Source organism: Rhinoraja longicauda, chromosome 11 (genome assembly GCF_053455715.1).
Source record: "Rhinoraja longicauda isolate Sanriku21f chromosome 11, sRhiLon1.1, whole genome shotgun sequence".
Taxonomy (NCBI): domain Eukaryota; kingdom Metazoa; phylum Chordata; class Chondrichthyes; order Rajiformes; family Arhynchobatidae; genus Rhinoraja; species Rhinoraja longicauda.
The window spans coordinates 18,150,163-18,173,462 of NC_135963.1; positions in this window are offsets into that span (position 1 = coordinate 18,150,163).

A 23,300-nucleotide genomic window follows, 5' to 3' on the forward strand; every position below is an offset into this window, starting at 1 on the left:
GTAGATCATTCTGCAGTGTCTGTTAATTGAAACATCTACAGACCTGCTTATATATCCTACTTATATTTCCTACTTATAAATCCAATTTATATTTGAATTGTTCACCAGATACAGAGAGAGAACGTTGATTATTGTTGTCTTTTCAGGTGACAATCTACATGAAAGTAGGATCACAAAAAATCTTTACTGACACATACTTAAGTTGAAGGAAATTTCTATCTCAAAATAAAAGAGATAATGGTTCTATGATGAACTGACCCTGTACAACAATCTTTCCCTGCTATAAATCGATGCATTTTTGTGGAATCACCCATCATTGAATAGCCTACTTTCGTGTCTTGGAATTTTCAATTCCATTAATAGTGTTGCCCTATGCCTATCTAATAATATATGTCACAGCAAGAATTGGACAAAGTTTTTTTTAAATACTTTGTGATTTTCCATCGCACCCATTTCCTCCTTTAGGTATGAGTCATACAACAGACCCTTTAACCTACAATATCACTGCCGACCAACATGTAGGAAGGAACTGCAGGTGCTGTTTTAACCGAAGATAGACACAAAATGCTAGAGTAACTCAACGGGACAGGCAGCATCTCTGGATAGAACAAATGGGTGATGTTTCGGGTCAAGACCCTTCTTCAGACTGAAGTTACTCCAGTATTTTGTGTCTATCATGCCCATCTATACCAATCGCACTTACATTAATTCCATACTCTTCTATGTCTTGCTCATTCAAGCACTCGTCCACATATCTCTTAAATGTTCTTACTTGTCCTACCTCCAACATTGCCTCTAGCAGCTCATTTCAGATGTCAACTGCTCTTTCCGCAAAAAATATTCCCTACAGATTCCCTTTAAACCACCGTCCTCCTACTTTAAAAATATCCCCTTGTTTTAAGCACTTCTATTATGGAAACTCTATCTACATTATTCATAATGTTACACTCCTCTGTCATATCACTTCTCAGCCTCCTTCGCTCCAGGGAAAATGGAACAACCTCACTTAACTCAAGCCCTCCAATCCACATATAGTTCCAAAAATGAGAGATTACAATGATGTGAATAGAATTCCTCAAGCAAAGCCCAAAGAAAGGCACGCTAAAGGTAGTCAAAATCAAGAAGCATTTAGACTGTTTAGAGTAAATAAAGAAAAAATGTTTCAAATGGCAGAAGCTTTGATAATTAGGGTGCAAATTTAGAATACCTATCAAATGAAAAGAGCAACATAAGGAAAAGAGTTAGTAATTAGGAGTTAGAGTGCACTCCCTGTTAGGATGGCAGGTACAAATTTAATGGTCGTTTTCTAAAATGAATTGGAGAAAGGGTTTTAAAAAAATACTGGGTTTTGGAGCAAGAATGCGAGAAAGGGTCCAAATTGCATTTTGAAAGGACTGACATTGACCCAATGTGCCACACTAACTCTTTTCGTGTGATATCATTCTATGATTTTATTATTCTAAGTTCCTCTTGTTTATTGTGCTTACTCTATACTTTTAGCAAAGGGCAGCACATCCATAATTTTCAGCTTGCTAAGAAACTGAAATAACTTTTTATACCTTCCTTCTTGTGATCACAAGGGGAACACTGCTCATGAAATGCCGGTTTGCTATTTGGGGAATAAGGTTCTCCCCTTTCTTGACTGCAATGCAGTCAACCATAATGTGTTGCCCTTAGTGTGTGTGGTTCACATGATACAGTGGTTTCACAGCAGGTCCACTGATAACAAACCTATCACTTTCTCATCATGTGCTCTCCAAAAGATCCTTCCAAATAATTCTATAGATGCTCCTGCATTGATGAGCTCCCCAAAGAGGAGGTAAGCATGATAGTTACTGTCTAGTTGTATAAGATTGCAATGATAACACCCATTGACATGGGGCTTGATGCATGAAAGCAATGGAGTTTGGAATATCTATTCTGTTCTGTTTCAAAGACTTTAAATGTTAAATAGTTGCAGGCTATTATTTCTAGAGTAGCATTGTGATTAAGTACTGGGTCGGCAGCCAGGAGCTATTGATCCAGAGGCATGAGTTTGAATCTCTCATGGGAGGGAGCTGGGGGATTTAAATTAAAATAAATAAAAGTTAAAAATAGTCTAACACAAAAAAAAATCGAAATTCTGTAATGGCACAGATGACCAAGGAAGGGTGGAGCCCATGATGGGCCATTGTTGGCTGGGGAAGAGGTGATCATGAAGTGATACAGAGATGTGAATAGTTGAACTAGTAGGAGAACTAGGGTGGGGGAGGGGAAGAGAGGGAATGCAGGGGTAACTTGAAATGAGAGAAATCAATATTCATACCGCTGGGTTTTAAGCTGCCCAAGCGAATTATGAGGTGCTGTTCCTCCAATGTGTCTGCAGCCTCAATCTGACAGTGGAGGAGTCCCCGGACAGAAACGTCAGCATGGCAATGGGAAGGGGAGATCGGAAACTGGGAGTTGGTTCTGAGCTGCTTCTTAGTTCAGGGGGTAATTGGGGATGTACAATAGCTGCTAGCATTGCCATTGATGTCCACATCCATAATCAAATACATTTTAAAAATCTTCCAGATAGGTACTGCAATCCATAAAATAATCTGCAAATGGTTACCACATGGTCAGTAACTCTTACATTATTTTGTATCTATTAATGTGCACAGGGAATCATACTGGTACTGAAAGACTCCTAAGATACCTTGGGAAAGACATCTTCTTCAAGTTTTGTCATCTACATTCACCAGCAAGTACATCAAGCACACCCTCGGTTCCCAGTAAATAAAAAAGTAGATATTAGGAGTTATTTGACTTGACTACCTTTAGAATGTGAGTAAGATGATCAGCTAGGTCATTTACCGGTATAGAAGGAAGGGGACCTTGTGTCCCAAAGCCATGTATTGCTGCTTGCTCCTCATAGAATCAAATTAGGTCAAATATGGACTCTTGGTATATTTTCTCTTCTGATTGTGCCCTGAAGTTTCTGATCTGCACATCTTATATGACAAAGAGTTCATTCCCGCTTTCCTTGAAAGCATTATGAACATAAGATCATAGGAAACAGGGCCATTTGACCCTTTAAACATAACATTCATTATGCTTGCTAAGCTGCTTACTCCTGGTGATGATAACTTCACCTCCCCCCCTTACTCCCACACCATTGACTAATCTTCATGACCATTGCTCATCTTACATGAGGATACTTTTGGTGTAATTCTTGAAACATTTTTGTCAAATCAATTTGTTACATACTCACATTTTTAATTTTCTCTCACTGAGCGGAAATGCGAAATAGCAATCATTAAACACGTTGATGTGTACATTTATGGACATACCGCTTACAGTTATTATATCATATCATATCATATCATATATATACAGCGCGGAACTGAAATGGAATGGTCCTATCCTTAAAACAGCCTGGATTTTAAAGATGAAATTAATTCAGCAATTCTGCACCATTGTTTTAAATATGCAGGTTCACCTCTCTAAATAATTGAAAAATAGGTGAGTTCAAGGAACATTCTAAAATAGAATGAATAACTACCATTTTTACGAACCAATTCTCCGCATCATTATGGAAAAGTTTGGAAAACTTCTGCCATACATATCGAACTTAATAGCTTTCATACCTAACATTCTCATTCATGATGTACATTTTCCAGTGTATTCCTATCATCATAGAATGTAGAGTACAGCATAAACATGCCCTTCAGTCCACTATGTCTTTGTTGAGCATGATGTCGACCAATTCTTATCTGCCTGCACATAATCCATATCCTTCCATTCCCTGCATTTAAACTTTGCCCCGCTCACCTAAGGCACGGTAGCGCAGCGGTAGAGTTGCTGCTTTACAGCGAATGCAGCGCCGGAGACTCAGGTTCAATCCTGACTACGGGTGCTGCACTGTAAGGAGTTTGTACGTTCTCCCCGTGACCTGCGTGGGTTTTCTCCGAGATCTTCGGTTTCCTCCCACACTCCAAAGACGTACAGGTATGTAGGTTAATTGGCTGGGTAAATGTAAAAATTGTCCCTAGTGGGTGTAGGATAGTGTTAATGTACGGGGATCACTGGGCGGCGCGGACTTGGAGGGCCGAAAAGGCCTGTTTCCGGCTGTAGATATATGATGATATGATGATATGATACTGTATGCCCTCTTGTATTTGGTATTTCCACCCCGGGAAGAAAGTTCTGATTGTCTACTCTGTCTATGCATCTCATAATTTTATATATTTCTGCTAGGTTTCCCCGCAAACCTCTGTAAACGAGAGCAGCAGAATTATTATCTGAGACCGTAGAACCAAATGGCCAGGAGTTTCCTGAGTGGGATCTTCCACAGGCACTTGCTGCCTGCAATTCCCAATCCTCTAAATTTACTTTCTCTATGTTTCAGAAGGCTGATCTTAGTGGAATTGACACTGGTGACAACAACCAATATAATGAGGTGTCATGACCCCATTTTACAAAATTCCCTTGGAAAACTTTGAAAGATGATAAGCCGCACACAAACACAGCTTTGCTGATATTTAGACTTTAGACATATAGAGCGGCCCACTGAATCCGTGCCGACCAGCAATCACACCATAGACTAACCTACACACTCTAAGGACAATTTTACAACTTACCAAATCCAATTAACCTACAAACTACGTGTATGGAGTGTGGGAGGAAATCGGAGCACCCGGAGAAAACCTACGTGATCATGGGGAGTACATACATACAAACACCCTACAGATAGCACCCGTAGTCAAGATCGAACCCAGGTCTCTGGCACTGTAAGGCAGCAACTCTACCGCTCTGTCAGTGTGCCACCCCAATGGAACTGTAAAGATTTTTAAAATAAAATGCTCAGCGCACTTGAAAATATTGAAACAATGAAAAAGTTGAAACCAAACATATATATGGTTTTTTTTATGTAACAACTTTTCCTGGTCTGTCTGCATTGCAGTAGGTTAATCCACTCAAACAAATGGGCTCATAGATCTTGTCCTAGGTCTCACTTGGCAGGGATCCAAAAACAGATCAATCAGCAGAAACACTGCAGCTCCTGTTCTGCACTCAATTCTATGTGAAGAGTGCAATCAAGAGCTTGGCCCATAAGTTCTAGATATCCACATTCGCAAGAGAGTCCTGAAGTGCACTGGCAGTTATTCTGCGATGTAACGTGTTAGTATAAAAAATAAAGTCACAAAGTGTTGGAGTAACCGAATGGGTCAGACATCATCTCTGGAAGTCATGAATAGTGATGTTTCTGGTCGCAACCTTTCTTCAGACTGATTGTAGTTAGTACATGTTAGTATCAGCATCTTGGATAATCCACTAATGTCTACATACATGAATGGATATGGGTCTCTGGACTGAAGTTTTCCAGATTCCTCCGATATGCACACTGAATGACTCTCACCTCGAGAGACAAGTGGGTCCAATGCTATTATACAATTCAAGCACAAGTCTGCCATCTAATTTTTCATCCATCCAAAATTATTCTAGTAATTATTTTATTTCAAATAACTTTACTTTACTTTTAAGTTTGATTGATTTCATTTGTCTTTATTTTTCTACATCTCAATAAAATGTTTGATTAATTAATTCATTAATTAATTGTAATTAAGAATTACCATTCAAAAATATTTTGATACCCAAGATGGACAAAAAGTGCTGGAGTAACTCAGCGGGTCATGTTTCTGTACACAGTGCATGGCTCAATTGTAATCATGTATTATCTTTCCACTGACTAGTTAGCGCGCAACAAAAGCTTTTCACTGTACCTCAGTACATGTGACAATAAACTAAACTAAACTAGTATAATTTAGTATAATCCAGCATCTCCAGTTCTTTGTTTCTATATTTTAATACTCTGCCTGCTTTGCCAACCTTCAAGCTGCCAGTGGAGTTTTGATGGGATGGGATAGGCACGGGCTTCGCTGTGGTTAGCTGTGACACATAGGAGATTGGGGTACAAACTTAAAGCACACGGTATTGGGGGTTTAGTGTTGAGGTGGATAGAGAATTGGTTGGCGGACAGGAAGCAAAGAGTAGGAATAAACGGGTCCTTTTCGGAATGGCAGGCAGTGACTAGTGGGGTACCGCAAGGCTCAGTGCTGGGACCCCAGTTATTTACACTATATATTAATGATTTGGACGAGGGAATTGAATGCAATATCTCTAAGTTTGCGGATGACACGAAGCTGGGTGGCAGTGTTAGCTGCGAGGAGGATGCTAGGAGGCTGCAGAGTGACTTGGTTAGATTAGGAGAGTGGGCAAATGCATGGCAGATGCAATATAATGTGGATAAATGTGAGGTTATCCACTTTGGCGGCAAGAACAGGAAAGCAGAGTATTACCTGAATGGTGGCCAATTAAGAAAAGGGGAGATGCAATGTGACCTGGGTGTCATGGTGCACCAGTCATTGAAAGCAAGCGTGCAGGTGCAGCAGGCAGTGAAGAAAGCGAATGGTATGTTAGCATTCATAGCAAGAGGATTTGAGTATAGGAGCAGGGAGGTTCTGCTGCAGTTGTACAGGGCCTTGATGAGACCGCATCTGGAGTATTGTGTACAGTTTTGGTCTCCTAATCTGAGGAAAGACATTCTAGCCTTAGAGGGAGTACAGAGAAGGTTCACCAGATTGATCCCTGGGATGGCAGGACTTTCATATGAAGAAAGACTGGATAGACTAGGCTTATACTCGCTGGAATTTAGAAGACTGAGGGGGGATCTTATAGAAACATATAAAATTCTTAAGGGGTTGGAGAGGCTAGATGCGGGAAGATTGTTCCCGATGTTGGGGAAGTCCAGAACCAGGGGTCACAGCTTAAGGATAAGGGGGAAGTCTTTTAGGACCGAGATGAGAAAACATTTCTTCACACAGAGTGGTAAGTCTGTGGAATTCTCTGCCACAGAAGGTAGTTGAGGTCAGTTCATTGGCTATATTTAAGAGGGAGTTAGATGTGGCCCTTGTGGCTAAAGGGATCAGGGGGTATGGAGAGAAGGCAGGTATAGGTTACTGGGCTGGATGATCAGCCATGATCATATTGAATGGCGGTGCAGGCTCGAAGGGCCGAATGGCCTACTCCTGCACCTATTTTCTATGTTTCTATGTTTCTATGTGTCCCGGCCACTCTTCAAGGTTTCTTCACTGGGTGGTTTTGGCAGCAACATCGGTCCACCACATCCTGGGCGGATAATTCAGTTATAGGTTGAATGTACTGTGGGTGATGCTTGCATGCAGCAGGCCCATGCCAACATATTCTGGCCCTATGTATATAGGGATATTGGCTGTGGGATACACATATTGGCTGTGACTCCAGACAAACTCTGTTGTTCTTCAAGTTCTCATGCAGTCATGGAGTTATGGAGTTATCCAGCATAACACTACGGCCCACCACGCCCATTCTGACTATCAACTGCCGACCTACACTAATCCCATTCCCGGCACTTGGGCCTTCTATGCCTTATCAATTAAAATGGTGGTCTAGATACTTATTGCATTTCCATAAGTTCATAAGTTAGAGGAGGCGAATTAGGCCATTTGACCCATCAAGTTTACTCCGCCATTTAATAATGGCTGAGCTATCTTTCCCTCTCAGCCCCATTCTCCTGCTTTCTCCCCATATCCTCTGACACCTGTACTAATCAAGAATCTGTCAATCTTAGCCTTAAAAATATCATGGCCTTGACTTCCACAGCCATCTGTGGCAATGAATTCCACAGATTCACAGCCTTCTGACTGAAGAAATTCCTCCTCATCTCCTTTCTAAAGGTACGTCCTTTTTATTCTGGAGCTATGGCCCCTTGTCCTAGACTCTCCCACTAGTAGAAACATCCTCTCCACATCCACTCTATCCAGGCCTTTCACTATTTATTAAGTTTCTATGAGGTCCACCCTCATCCTTCTAAACTCCAGTGAGTACAGGCCAAGTGTCGTCAAACGCTCATCATATGTTAACTCAATCTTTCCTGGGATCATTCTCGTAAGCCTCCTCTGGACCCTCTCCAACGACAGCATATCCTTCATCAGATATGGGGTCCAAATCGGCTCACAATTTTGTGAGACAACCACTTCTGCTACCCACTCAGTCAGTATGTTCCTGATCCTAACACGATCTGGGTACAAAAGTTCTTCCACAGATTTCTTCTAAACCTTTTCCCCCTCATCCTGAATCTATATCCTTTAATTTTTGATTCCTCTATTATGCAGACAAGTTTCCCACTTTACCCTCTCTATGCCCCTCATAAGTTTGTGCCTCTCCATCAAATACCTCCTCAACTTCATCTGCTTTATGAGAAACAAAACCCAGACTCTCCATTCTCTCCACATAACTGTGTCGTATATAATTTACTTTCTCTTAAAGGTGTAATTTTTTAATTGAGAATAACCTCCTCTCAGGTCATCATTTAAAAGATGTTTCTTCCCCTTTCAGGGTAAAGGATGAAGAATGGAAAAGATGTTGAAAAATGCCAGGCTCCTCTTTAGTTCAGGAGCGCGATAGCATGCACAATGCTAAATGTAGCAACATCAATTTCTCATTGCATCTATTTCTGGGTGATCAATTTCCAAATAGATTAGCTAGGGACTGGTTCTGGCAAACTAATATTGGAATCTGTTCATTGTTGAATGGAATAGGGCTCTCAAGGCAGAGGACGTAAAACCCTCGATTTTGGATGAGAAAATAAGTAATGCAGAATGCAAAGGCATTACCTCTTTCTTCCTCAGTCCTTATTTCAAATACGGCCCAGTCATTTTGGATGAAAATATTTGCCATCCATGTCCGTTAAAGATCCATAGTGAAATGAGGTGAGGCGGCGTCAATTTAGTTCCCAGTGGGTGTGAGTCCCCACAACTGGTTTTGCAAAAAAATATCTTCATTGTTGATATTGTCACAATTACTAAAACTGATTCATGTGTTGCAAAAAGAAAACTCTACTTTCAAAGAGCACTCCTTGTTGGAATTATTATCTGTTCATTTGTCTGAGTTACTTCACAAAAGATTCATATAACTCTTTTCTATAGATATTTTAGCCCATCATACTGGAGTGAAGGACCCCTACTGTTTGACTGTTATTGGAGTGTACATGATGATTGTTTTACATTACAGTCTATTGACCATATTCTCCAATGTCCTACTAGAGTGGAGGCCCCCTATTGTTTAGCCATATAGAATTGCTCAGTGATGATTATTTTGCATTAGAGTACATAACAGATGGCCAGATTTCACCTCTACCACTGAATGATTTATTTTACTCATCACCTTTACTTGCGTGATATTACTGTGCAACACAATAGTGCCAAAACAATAGTGAGGTATGAGTCTGTATTCACAGCAATTCCTCTTACCATGTGAAACCCTGATCTTAACTATACTGTTGTCTTGATGGGAAGACACAGAGAAGAACAAGCAAATCTCCGCAGAAGGAATTTGAAATTTTAAACAGTGCTTTAGTGCAACATTACAGGGCAACATGGGAGGGAATTCTTAAATCCTCCTTAACCTCTGGGGTGGGAACAATGTAGTGTGAGATTAGTATAATTTACTGGATTGTGTGCAAGACAAAGCATTCACTCTGTTGAGCTACATATAACAAGAGACTAACAAACAACTACTAATTTCAATCACCTACTATTCTAGTTCTCTTAAGGAAGATAATTTTCGGGCTTTTGGAAATGCCATCATCAAAAGAGTAGACTGATAAATGTCATACAAATATAATTAGCCTGCTTCTTTTTCTCATATGATATGCGGTGGCCATCTCAAATCTAAGTACGCCTCACCTAATGATTTTTTTTAGAATTCATTCACAGAGATTGAAGCACCACCACTTGAATGACATAGATATCCAGCTCAGTCACAAGCAAGAAGTACCTTTTTTTCCCAACCTAGTGTCTGCATTGAAACATAGACAGAAGACATCAACAGTTCAGTTGGAAATTCCCTCCATGCACATGACTTGATGAAACATACATCTCGGCAGGCACATGCATATACACATGCACACACCTGTAAAAACACTCATACACCCATATATGTACACATACTCATTTGCATATATACATAATTCACTACATGTAACTTGGCCACATCAGTAGCTTCCATGGGTAGGTCATATGTACTGATGACAAATAGTGCACTAGTTATGCATGAGGTACCCATGTGATATTCATTAACAGACAAGCACATTCATGATGGCAAAGCTTAATCCATAAATACACCTTTCACAAGTTCACAAGTTATAGGAATAGAATCAGGCCATTTGGCCCATCGAGTCCACTCCACCATTCAATCATGGCTGATCTCTGCCTCCTAGTCCCATTTTTCTGCCTTCTCCCCATAACCCTTGACACCCGTTCTAATCAAGGATTTGTCCATCTCTGCCTTAAAAATATCCACTGACGGCCTCCACAGCCCTCTGTGGCAATGTTCCACAGATTAACTACCTTCTGACTAAAGGAGTTCCTCCTCCCCACCTTTCTAAAAGAGCAACCTTTAGTTCTGAGACTATAACCTCTGGTCCTAGACTCTCCCATCAGTGGGAAACATTATTTCCACATCCACTCTATGCTTTTCATTCTTCTGTAACTTTCAATGCGGTCACCCCTCAACCTTCTAAACTCCAGCGAGTAGAGGCCCAGTGCTGTCAAACGCCCATCATATGCCAATCCACTCATTCCTGGAATCATTCTTGTAAACCTCCTCTGAATCCTCTCCAGAGCCAGCACATCCTTCCTCAGATATGGGGCCCAAATTTGCTCACAGTACTCCAAATGCGGCCTGACCAGCGCCTTCCTCTTCTCTTTTTGCATTTCCAGAAGAAGCACCGACTAAAAAAGACACAAAGTGCTGGAGTAACTCAGCAGGTCAGGCAGCATCCCTGGAAACAAGGATAGGTGATGCTTTGGGACGGAACCCTTCTTCGGACTGAAAAACGGTCCCAACCCGAAACGTCACCTACCATCCGGTAGCACTTCGATCTTCCATGGAAGTGCTTCGAGTGGTACATGATGCCATGAATAAACTCCTGCCTCAGAGTTGACCTAGATCTGTTTTCAATTTGCCTATTACCAGAACAGGTCAACAGCAGATGCGATCAAACTGGTTCTTTGCTCTGCTTTGGACTACTCGGACAACAGGAACACATACATCAGGATACTGTTCATTGATTACATCTCAGCGTTAGCCACACGATATAGCAGAACAATCTTTGAGCACTTTAAACTCTGCTTCTCACGTTCCATCCCACCGTAATCAATGTACTTGAACTTGACTTTAGAAACAGCGTTGCACGCAGTTAACCACTATCACAAGAGAGAACAATTTTTTACCCACGAGTGTGTCATGTATTTCCCAATCCTTCACTTGCTGCTGGTGACAATTCTAAACCAAATTTTTCTTCCAATGCTTCAGAAACTTTATTTTTCTTCCTTTATGCCACTATGTGAAACCTATGTCTGACCTTGTCATTGACCTATGTCTGACCATTGACCTTCTAACCTACCACTCTCTCTCCAGGTCCCTCAGGTCGGCCGACTTGGGGCTACTGACTATCCCACGGTCTAGGCTTAAATTCAGGGGTGACCGCGCTTTTGTGGTTGCAGCTCCCAGACTGTGGAACAGCATCCCTCTCCCCATCAGAACTGCCCCCTCCATCGACTCCTTTAAGTCCAGGCTCAAAACCTATTCCTACTCCCTAGCGTTTGAGGCCCTCTGAGGGGGCGCTGTGAACTGTTTATGTATGTGCTGTTATGTTTGTGTGCCATTGTATGTTTGTTCGTAGTATCTGAACTGATGTACAGCACTTTGGTCAACGTGGGTTGTTTTTAAATGTGCTATACTGTAGGGACATAGGGATTGGTTGGAAGGGTTCGAACCCTCAGATTGGCCAGCGAGGTCACGAGGTGGGTTAGCGCGGTAGATTCATCAGTCTAGCGTTGGACCCCTTTTAGGTAAGACGTTAAGTAGTAGTCTAGAGCTTTGAGTGTTGCGAATTGTCACAGGGTTTTTAGACCTGTATAATAAACTTTGACTGCAGCATCCATCGCTATCGGACTCACTACATTGGTGACCCCGACGTGATCCGAAGATCACAAGAGCATGTCGCAGGTAGGAGCGAACAGTGGGCAGCAGAGTGCGAGCGGCGTTCACCTACCCCCGTTCTGGGCCCATCAGCCGCACCTGTGGTTCGTGCAGGCAGCGTCCCAGTTCCACCTCAAGAAGGTGGAGGAAGACCTAGAGAAGTTCCACCTGCTGGTAAGCTGCCTACAGCCCGAGGTGGCCGCGCAGGTGGGACGGTACTTGACCAACCCTCCCCAAACCGAGAAGTACGAGGGGCTCAAGAGGCTCCTGCTGAGGACTTTTGGCTTTAGCCAGAACCAGCGGGCTCTGAAGCTTTTACATTTACCGGAGCTGGGGGATCGGCTGCCGTCGGTTTTGATGACGGAGATGCTTACCTTGATTGGCGACCATCAGCCGTGTATGATGTTCGAAGTGACATTCCGGGAGAAATTGCCCCGGGACGTCAGGTTAGTGTTGGCGGACGTCTCTTTTGAAGACCGGGTAGCGTTCGCAGAAAAAGCCGACGCGCTCGTCACGGAGGCCTCCACTCGGGACGACTTGGTAAATCGGGTTTCGAGGCCCAGCAGCAGCCGGCCGTGCGGCCAAGATGGCGGTGCATCGGCCGCCATTTTGCAGTCAGCCCGCCAAGACGGGGCTGCAGCACCCGCCATTTGGCAGCAGGCCCGAGCAACAGAGTCGCACAGGCGTGGCTGGTGCTTCTTTCACAAGCGGTGGGGCAGTGAAGCCCGAAGTTGCAGGGCCCCTTGTTCGTTTCCGGGAAATGCCTCGGCCGATCGAATGTAGAGGCAGTTTCGATCAGCCGCAACCGCTGCCTCTACGCCACTGATCGAGGTACCGGCACCGTTTTTTTGGTCGATACGGGAACGGTTGTTAGCATTGTGCCTCCCTACGACTGCGAAGTGCGAGCAGGTGGGAAGGGCCCATCCCTCATTGCGGTCAACGGCAGCCCCATCCGCACCTATGGTAAGAGGGTCATGTCCCTGTCCTTCGGGTCCGGGACCTACCGTTGGGATTTCATCGTTGCCGACGTGGGCCAGGCCATTCTGGGCGCGGATTTCCTCTGGGCTTTTTCGTTGGTCGCAGACGTCCGCGGGAAGGGCCTACAACCCTCGGCTATCGAGGTCACGAGGTGGGTTAGCGCGGTAGATTCGTCAGTCTAGCGTTGGACCCCTTTTAGGTAAGACGTTAAGTAGTAGTCTGGAGCTTTGAGTGTTGCGGATTGTCACGGGGTTTTTAGAGCTGTATAATAAACTTTGACTGCAGCATCCATTGCTATCGGACTCACTACAATACAAATAAAATTGACTTGACTTGACTATTGCCTTTCATTGGCTTCTATCAGTTATGTTTTTAATTTCACTGCTGTGAAATGTCGTAGAATCAATTTCCATAAATGCAAGCTGCAGTTTTCATAAAATTGCCAAATAAATAAATGATCTAATGTACTTTCTAACTGGGATTTTTCCACATCCGATGTACAAAGAATGGTAAATTGATCAATTAATTAATTTCAATGGTTATTTTAATGGGAATTCAGGTTGCAATTCACAAGAGGTTATTATTACAACTTGCCAATTTTCCTCCAGCATAACCAAGGAAAATGAACACAAAACCATACCCACTGCTCTCCACCTTCAGTCCCAACCCCCACACTGTGTGCTTTTTAAAATTGATCCACAAGAAAGAACGCAATCTTTATCCACAAGCTAGAAGCTCCAAAGCCACATTAAATACTCCAATTTCCCATGCTTGAGTCTTAAATCACTTCTCAGGCAGAAGTACTTCAGAGACGGGACTAAATTGCATTAAGGGTGAACAATAAGGCAAGTGAACATCCGGTGGATTGGAAGCCATAGGAAAAGAAACATCACATTAGCTGTGGCATGCAAGGAGCCTATTAGGAGGCAGCGAGTTTCTCAAATGCATGAGTCTCTCAACCCAGCGCTAATCAGACATGGCTGAGAAATTGATTCCACTGAGGCTGGCACCATCCAGGTGTTTGCCCAAGGAGAGCACTGCACCTCGGCCACAGATGACTTGAAGCTAATTTCCTTTTTCCCTCTCCCACAAGTCTGAATGAGATTTGCAAAGGTCAGGATTAGGAGGATGAAAATAACTATGTTTTAGCTACCACCTGAAAGCTGTACTGATCTGCTTTTTTCACAGCCCCATGATCATTCCGCAACTTATTTCAGATTCCTCTTAATGTCTAAGCTCTCTCTGAAAACGTAAGTTATTAACTCTCCTCAAGGTAATATCTAAAGCCTCAGGTATCAGCTCTGAACTATTAGCAACTGCTCAACTGGCTGCTTCCTTAAGTACTCACGCATAGCTCTGCTAAAGGAGATGACAATTACAGCAATTTTTTTTTAAATTCTGCGTTTATTTCAGAAAAACAACAGATTCTAACATCCATTTAGAAGACGGATGGAATTGTATTAAGCGTGGATAATGAAGACAATGAAGATCCAGTGGAACGCAGGCAAGACATTAGTTTTGGGTATTCACAAAGCCTATTATGAGCAAGTTTCTAAATCACTTAAACCTCTCAAAAATACTTTATTTTACTTTTCTGACAATGGCGACTTTTACAGTGTGTACCAATTAGGTTAAAACGGTTTCATATTTTTTACTGTGAAATCATTTGGATATATTTATCCATTTTATTCCAAGTGTATGTTATCACTGTTAAATTTGGATTGTGTACATGAAAGAGATAACATAGCAGCTTGGTTTGAAATTTTAATAAAAATTAAACAGATCTAGCATAAAGAAGGAGCTTCAGAAACGAATATTAAAAGACTGAGTCTTCAAGGAAGCTCTACCCAGCTTCTCATTTCCAACTGATGAATAGCTATTGTTTTTTCCCCATGGAGGAAGGTCTAAAACTAGAGGGCATACATTTAAGGTGAGAGTGGTAAGATTTAAAAGGGACCTGAGGGGCAACTTTTTCACGCAAATGGTGGTGTATATATGAAAGGAGCCGCCAGTGGAAGTGGTAGAGGCAGGTACAATTACATTTAAAAGACACCTGGACAGTTACATGGATAGGAAAGGCTTGGAGGGATATGTGCAGGCACAGGCAAGTGGGACTAGCTCAGTTTGGCAACTTGGTCAGCATGGACAAGTTGGAAGGAAGAGCCTGTTTGTTTCTGTGCTGTATAGACTCTGACTCCAATTCCATAAGCATATCTGGAAACCTTCCTGGTTTGCTCCTAGAGTCCCAAATACGTCACAATACTTCCAGCAATTTTGGGAAGAATTCAAGGACACTGCGATTGAAAAGGCTGTTGCACCTCTTTGGGAGTTTGTAATTTTGTAAGGAAGTATCCCAGTCACTGTGATTGTGCTGCAAGAAAGATTTCCAATACATTGAAACTCTCCTTCTTCCTCCACCAGTTACCTTCAGATTTTTAATATTGTCATCATTTAAACATTGCCCTCATTTTCTTCACAATATTTTAATAATCTTAATGGGCTCCCTTGCACCATACACCTTGACTATCGTTTACTTTCACAATTAAAAGAATAAGATCTAATCTTGGCTCCAGCTTCACGTGCCACCCAAGCCCTTCTACCATTTATCATCCGTGCCAAGGGAATTGCCTTTCTGCCAACTTACCCAAGGCTCCATGTGATTTCTATTTACAGTCACTGGACCTCCAGAGACAGAGGTTTTTTTTTTGTTTCTTTATCTTCTTTCTGCCTGCAAGAAGTATCAGGTACAGCCTGCAGGTTTACAGAACACAAATCACCTGCTGTCAGTGTCAGCATAATGAGGCGTAGACTGGACAAATTAGCCGGCTAGTATCTCTCTGACAACCAGCAGCCAGCCTGTAATTACTGGACCCTTAAATGCAGGTCATGAAGAACCGAAAGAAGACTAGATAGAAAAGAGTAATCATCATGTCTTCAGTGAGACAGGGATCAAATGATCTGGCAGATGAGATGAAACTAAACCAGTGGACAAACCAGTAAGCACCAGTGATGAATCACTGAGCTATTTAGTAAAGCATGACACCCTAAGGCACCGATTACAGTACTATTAAAAACGGTATTCTCTTTTCTTGTTGAGGTGAAGAAAGAGAGAATAATGTTGTCTCGCAGAACAACAATCCAGTGGCACAGACCAAAGCACAACAGCACCAGACTTACCAACCTGGAAATAAAACATTGTGTTTGGTCCATTGAGCAACGAGTTCGGACTTTGGGGAGTAAAGGGGAGATTTTGTTTTAAATTGTTTTAATCTTTATTTCATTTAACTGTTAGGGACTCTCAATCTTGCGATGTTTCAATTGCAGTTGTACACATGTAGTGGTAAACAATTAGCCTTCCAAGCGTGTAGGAAGGAACTGCTGATGCTGAGTTTACACCAAATATAGACACAAAATGCTAGAGTAACTCAGAGGGACAGGTAGCATCTCTGGATAGAAGGAATGGGAATGTCACTCTTTATTTCTATCTATCCAGAGATGCTGCCTGTCCCACTGAGTTACTCCAGCATTTTGTGTCTAGCTGAGTTCTGAGTTATGAGTTATGAGTAAGGGATTTCACTGCAGAAAGGGCAAAATTCGGTGATGAACTGAGATGAAAAATTGGTCCTGGCAAGTTAAAGATGTTGAAAGATGTCAAAAACAGCTTGGTGGTAAATAATACAGAGAAAACAACAAGTAAGTCAAAGCAAGGAGCAGATAAGGTGTTTGTTATTTCCTTACTTATTTAATTTTCTCACTGGCCCTTGAATTTAACAACCCCTCAGATATTTGCCGGAACTGTCTGATAGCAGTCCAGGATGCACAGCAGTGTAGCTTTATATTTCAAAATATTAAACAAATAGACTAAATTAATTCGATTGAGTTGAGTTGAGTTAAGTTAAGTTGAGTTGAGTTTATTGTCATTTTAAAGCAGGCATGTCAGATATCATGCTGCAGCTGTAGTATGTGGGAGCTTAAGGGAACCATTGCAACCCATAAAGACTGTATCTGCAATGTCTGTAGCTTGAGAAACTTTGGCTTTAGGTTTATTGTTTTTGAGGCGGCACGGTGGCGCAGCGGTAGAGTTGCTGCCTTACAGCTCTTACAGCGCCAGAGAGTCGGGTTCGATCCTGGCTACGGGTGCTGTCTGTACAGAGTTTGTACGTTCTTCCCGTGATCTGCGTGGGTTTTCTCCAAGAACTTTGGCTTACTCCCACACTCCAAAGACGTAGAGGTTTATAGGTTAATTGGCTTGAAATAAATGTAAAAATTGTCCCTAGTGCAGGATCGTGCTAATAGACAATAGACAATAGACAATAGGTGCAGGAGTAGGCCATTCAGCCCTTCGAGCCAGCACCGCCATTCAATGCGATCATGGCTGATCACTCTCAATCAGTACCCCGTTCCTGCCTTCTCCCCATACCCCCTCACTCCGCTATCCCCAAGAGCTCTATCCAGCTCTCTCTTGAAAGCATCCAACGAACTGGCCTCCACTGCCTTCTGCGGTGATCGCTGGTCGGTGCGGACTCAGTGGGCCGAAGGGCCTGTTTCCGCACCTGATCTCTAAACTAAAATAAAAGCAACTGCAGATGCTCATTCACACCAAAGATAGACACAAAATGTTGGCCAGGCCAGGCAGCATCTCTGCAGAAAATGGATGTGATGTTTCGAGTCTGGACCATTTTTCAGACTCTTGGCTTTGATGCAATGCAATGCTTCCTGGAGGCAAAAGTTGCTGAGTTACTTTGTTCCAGAAGGCAGTCCGTCCCATTCACATTAAATGCTACAGAACTAATTGATAAGAGGGTCAGAGGAGTGTGACTGAAATGAGCAAGGAGAGGATCCAGATCAAACACTGGAGGAGCCTCAGCCTGAGCACCTTTCTCACAGCACACGCTTCATGCAAAGATTGTAAGGAGAAACAAGAAAACTGGCCACACCACCGTGCTACAGGGGCATTTAAATGAGTGAAAAGATAGGGTGCAGTGTATGTTGGTGGGAGGACAGATATCCTTCTCTGTTGTTGTGAGTATGAGATCCAAAATCTGTTTAGCTGTGCAGTGCCAACTTTAAGGGCATTTCTCAGAGCTGAGAGCAACTAGGAGAGAAGAGCACAGTTGTTGTGATCCAAATGGAAAGTGATGATATTATGAAGACAAAGAAGCTGGTTCCACCGTCGAGTGGGAGGAAACTGGAGATCCCCTTACCCATTTTGAGACAATGGTTTGGGAGTTTCTGCCAATGCAACCCTTTGTCCCGCCTTTCAGCAGGGCTCACAAGGATGTCTCAGCTGAGAACTGGAATATCTTCCACAGCACTGGTGCTTCTTATATCTCACAAGTGCTTTAATCAATAGGAAACCACAACGTTCCTCTGTAAATAAAACACATTTCGCTTTTGAACTTCTCCATTAATACTTTACTTACTTGTTTCAGAATTTTAAGATATATCCTCCTTAAATGTACAGGGGCAAGGACACTGTGTTGCCGTGGCGACAGGGCATTGAAATGACACGTTGATGTGGTTAGCGACACAATGACAATTGTGAAGCCGGTAAACACACCTACTGAGACAAATGTATTTTAGTGAGATAAACTTTAATACCATATACACATAGCTTCTCAGGCAGCATCTCGGGAGAGAAGGAATGGGTGACGTTTCGGGTCGAGACCCTTCTTCAGTCTGAAGAAGGGTCTCGACCCGAAACGTCACCCATTCCTTCTCTCCCGAGATGCTGCCTGACCTGCTGAGTTACTCCAGCATTTTGTGAATAAATCGATTTGTACCAGCATCTGCAGTTATTTTCTTATACTACACATAGCTTCTTGTTGGCAAGTAAATTTCAGCTGCAGATTTTTTTTTTACACTGAGGTGAAGCGATCCTACTTTGGAGAAGAACGTGTTCTAAAATTCCTTCAAAGTACCCAAACTGAAGGGGCGTCAATGAAGCCAAAAGACAGCCTCTTATGTCTTTTCGGTACATAAAGCCACATATTTCGGGGAAACAACTTATCGTTAAGATTCTTTCAAAATGTCAATGCTCAAGAAATATCACCGTGTTTTGAACCTTCATTATATTGTCATGGACTACAGGTTACTAGCAGCCGCAAGTCAAATATCAAGTATATGCAAACAAAGGACTCATCACATGTCCCCTCAGGTGAAATTAAATGGCTGATATGATTCTCCAATGTGTACAACAACCCAGGAAAAGGGATATCGTGCCTGTGGGTCTTGCTAATGAGCACCACAAACGTAATAACTCTTGGACAAAGTGCCTAAATGAATAGATAAGATGCAGGCTTCAACGGCAAAGAGCAAGGGATAGCAATGTGTGACCAGTAATGCTGGTCCTAAAACTGAGTCCTGTAACAGTGTAAAAACAAACAAAGTGACGGAGTAGCTCAGCAGGTCAGGCAGCATCTTGGAGGACATGAACAGGCGATGTTTCGGGTCGGGACAAGGTTGACCCGAAACATTGGCTATCAATGTCCTCCAGAGATGCTGCCTAATCCGCTGAGTTACTCCAGTGTGTGTTTTTTTTATAAACCAGCATTTGCAGTTCCTTGTGTTTCCAGTCCTCTAATAGTAATCACTTATAAAGAGAGCATGAAGACATAAGAAACAGGAGCAGGAGTAGGTCAATCAGCCCCTTTGGCCTGATCTGCCATCCACACCAGTATTTGACAACAGAAGTAATGAAGATACTAAACTTCAATTCACATTCCCTGCCAAGTCAAAAAAATAGATGTGAATAAAACAATGCAAAAACTAAAAACATTGTTCTGCACAAGTACTGTTGAAAAATATAAACTTTTATTAGTTCAGCACAAAGTAGAGAAGTAATGAATGGTAGCAGTGTAATATTCAAGTGCCTTAACATTGAGCACATAAATAGTATTGAAAAATTAACTTTTCTACACAGAAAGCACAACTCAATTGATGTCACTAATGAAATTATTTTCCTTCAAATCCCCAGAAAGTTTTTGGACTTAATTGGGATGGAATGTTTTAGAAATAAAGCAATTTTTAACAAAAAGCTGGAAGCAACAAAGGAATTAGAAATTTCAACAACAGAGAAATGACGGTGCTTTCATTTCACAAAATGGCTTACCCAGATTTTTTTTTAAAAATCACTGTACTCAATGTTCAATTTTATAATGATGCCACACGGTTAAATTCTAAAGTACTTGCGGTGGATTTAAGCCAGGAAAAGTGAGAAGAAAGGAAGCTGGCCACTATAGACCATTGAAGAATTCTCCCTCTATTCAGCAGCTGTCAGCCACTGTAAGAATATGATATTAATCCTGTTTCGAACATCCTTTTTGTCATTCAGCGTGGCAATTCTCTCCTGCATTCTTCAGCCTGTCATTTACCAAATCCCTCAAATGGTATTACGGCACTGATAAGCATCAAAGAGTGCTTAGAAACATACAATAGATAAAACAAGGAAGCTGTCAGCCAAAAGAACCTGTGTCTGGTGAAGCACTGAAATAGGAATTAAATAAGTGTTTGCACTGACCCACTGTCTCCAAGATAAATTCTTTTCTTCAAATAGGATACAGGACTGTAACCTAATATAGTGGCACTGTTAATTTAATTTAAACAAGCAATAAACATTGTCTATGCTCGAATGGGGCCAAGCAAAAGAAAACTCAGATCAGTAATTACAATATTGTGCTTATTGAGGCGCCTGTTAACTTGTAAAAGTTATTTTATTTTTCTTGTTCCTAAGTTTACTTTCATCCTCCCCTTCCCTCTCCACCATCTCGCACCACCACCCTGTCCATGCCATTACACACTCCAATAACTTGCCACTGCGATAATTGGTCAGGGTGGTCAAACTATCATAGAGGGCCACTTGGAAAATGAATTAATTTGTTTCCCTTTCCCCTGACTCTAATCTGAAGAAGGGTCCCGACCCGAAACGTCACCCATTCCTTCCCTCCAGAGATGCTGCCTGTCCCACTGAGTTACTCCAGCATTTTGTGTCTATCTTCAGTGTAAACCAGCATCTGCAGTTCCTCCTTACAAATTAATTTTATCCCTCTACCGGCCTGGGACCACCACTCAAGATTTGCCTCAGTTCTCTTATATTAATAATTTCCAGCATCTGGATATGAGGATGGTGAGGGCAGGATGAGTGGGCGAAAATGGAGAGGGGGGAAAGCAAGCAAACTCGGCTGACTGAAAATAAAAAGTGTTGGAGAAACTCAGCAGGCTAAGCTGCATCTCTGAGAGGACATGGATAGCTGTCGTTTCGAGTCAGGACCCTTCTTCAGACCAAAGCATCGCCCATCTATGACCTCCGGAGATGCAGCCTGACCCGTTGGGTTACTACATTATTTTACGTGTGTTTTTGGAAACCAGCATCTGCAGTTCCATGTTTTTCCAGAAATAGACACAAAGTGCTGGAGTAACGGGTCAGGCAACACCTCTGGAGAAAAAGAAAGGATGACTTTTTGGGTTGGAACCCTTCTTCGGTGTTTCTTCATGTCTGCTAGTGTCCAGTGTTTTAGTGTTTAAAGTGCCTACACAAATGCAGAAAAAGATAAATTACTTTGCACACAGCTGGTTGACTTAAAAGCCAGGAGCACCAATTAACACTATGATAGTGGGATAGATGAGCTGCAGCTGGCCAACGCTTGTGTTAGTCCTGGGGTTGGAGAAGAAACTGAGCAGTCTGCATTTGACTTCACTGCCACCCTAAACCCATTTTGTGTGTCTGACTACCCTTACAAATTGGCTCCTGGTGGGTTTGCCACCACTAAGGCCCTTTGTTTCATTTGTAAAAATGTGCAATATGCCTCCACATTTACTGGTCAGATCATTCATATCAATGGCAATAAGTATCCTCCTTTTATCAGGTAAAACAAATACAACACTTCGCACTTATCCAAGTTAAATTCCATCTGACATTCTTTGGCCCACTTTTTTCCCCAGTTCCTCTAGATCCTGTTGTTTGTAATTTTGGATCCAACATTTCCAACATTTATCTTTCTTTCTTTCCTCTCTTGGTGTTTCATATTTCATTTGCCTCCACCTATTTACAACACATTTGTATCTTTGGTTATTTGATTATCTTTGACCACTTGTGCAGTTCCCTGGTTTCTACCCTGTTATAAGCTGTTCCTTTTGCTCAGTCCCCTTTCCCATTTTCTCACCGACTTAAACTTGTTTCATTTCCAACTTTTCCCACTTTTGATGAGAAGTCATCAACGTGAGATATTAACTCTTATCTCTTTCCACGCACTAAATATTCCCAGCGTAATCTGTTTTATTTCAGAATTGAAGCACTTCCCTCTGGAAGGTGACTCCAGACTGTCAAAGCAGCCACAGCCAGACATAAAAACAGCTTTTTTTTTCCACGAGTAGTAGTTCTACTCAATAACCAAAGTCTGTAGTCTCTTTTTTGCTCTGGTTTATTTTCACCCACATGTTTAGACCGTATTGTTGTATCCTTATTGTTTTGATGTGTTTATGCTTTATTCTTAATTGTTAACTGTATGTTTGTGTTGTCATTTGTGAGCAGAGCAACAAGGCACATTCTTTGTATATGCACATACTTGGCCAATAAACTTATTCATTCATTCATTCATTCATTCATTCATTCATTCATTCATTCATTCATTCATGTATTCATTCATTTACAGCATCCCCAGCATTCCATATTTTAATTTGGAAGCAATACAGAGACATGATCTTCACTAAACATCAGTCTCTCAAACTCTCAAAAGCCTTTAACTCCATCAATGAAGGATCATGGAGCAGCCCTCTCAAATTTGGCTTTTCTCAGAAATTTATCTACATAGTACATCTGCTAATATGATGACATGTAAGCAATAATTCTAATAAAAAGATCTCCCAAAAACTCTTCCCAGTGCAGGCTCGGACCAATCAAGGCACTCCTTCATCGCACTCCTCTTCTCACTCTTCTTCATTGCAGATAAGCTGTGACTAAAGTGAAGCTAATCTATCGCACGAATCAGAAACTGTTCAACCTTCAACACCTCCACTCCAGAACCAAGGTCGCCCAACCTCAGTCATCAAACAGCGGATGATCCTTGTGTGTGTACACACTTGCAGCCTGAGCTCCAGGTCATTACTGATCCATTAACTGAGTATTTAGAGAGTGTATCTTACACTCAACGAAGAGGATCAACAACCTGGCCCGATGCACAACACCATTCCCTTATCCCTGAAAGTAGAGGTTTGCAACAAGATAAAGAACGTATGGATCACTTTTGACATTTAGGGTCAGAATCTTTCTTCAGACTGAA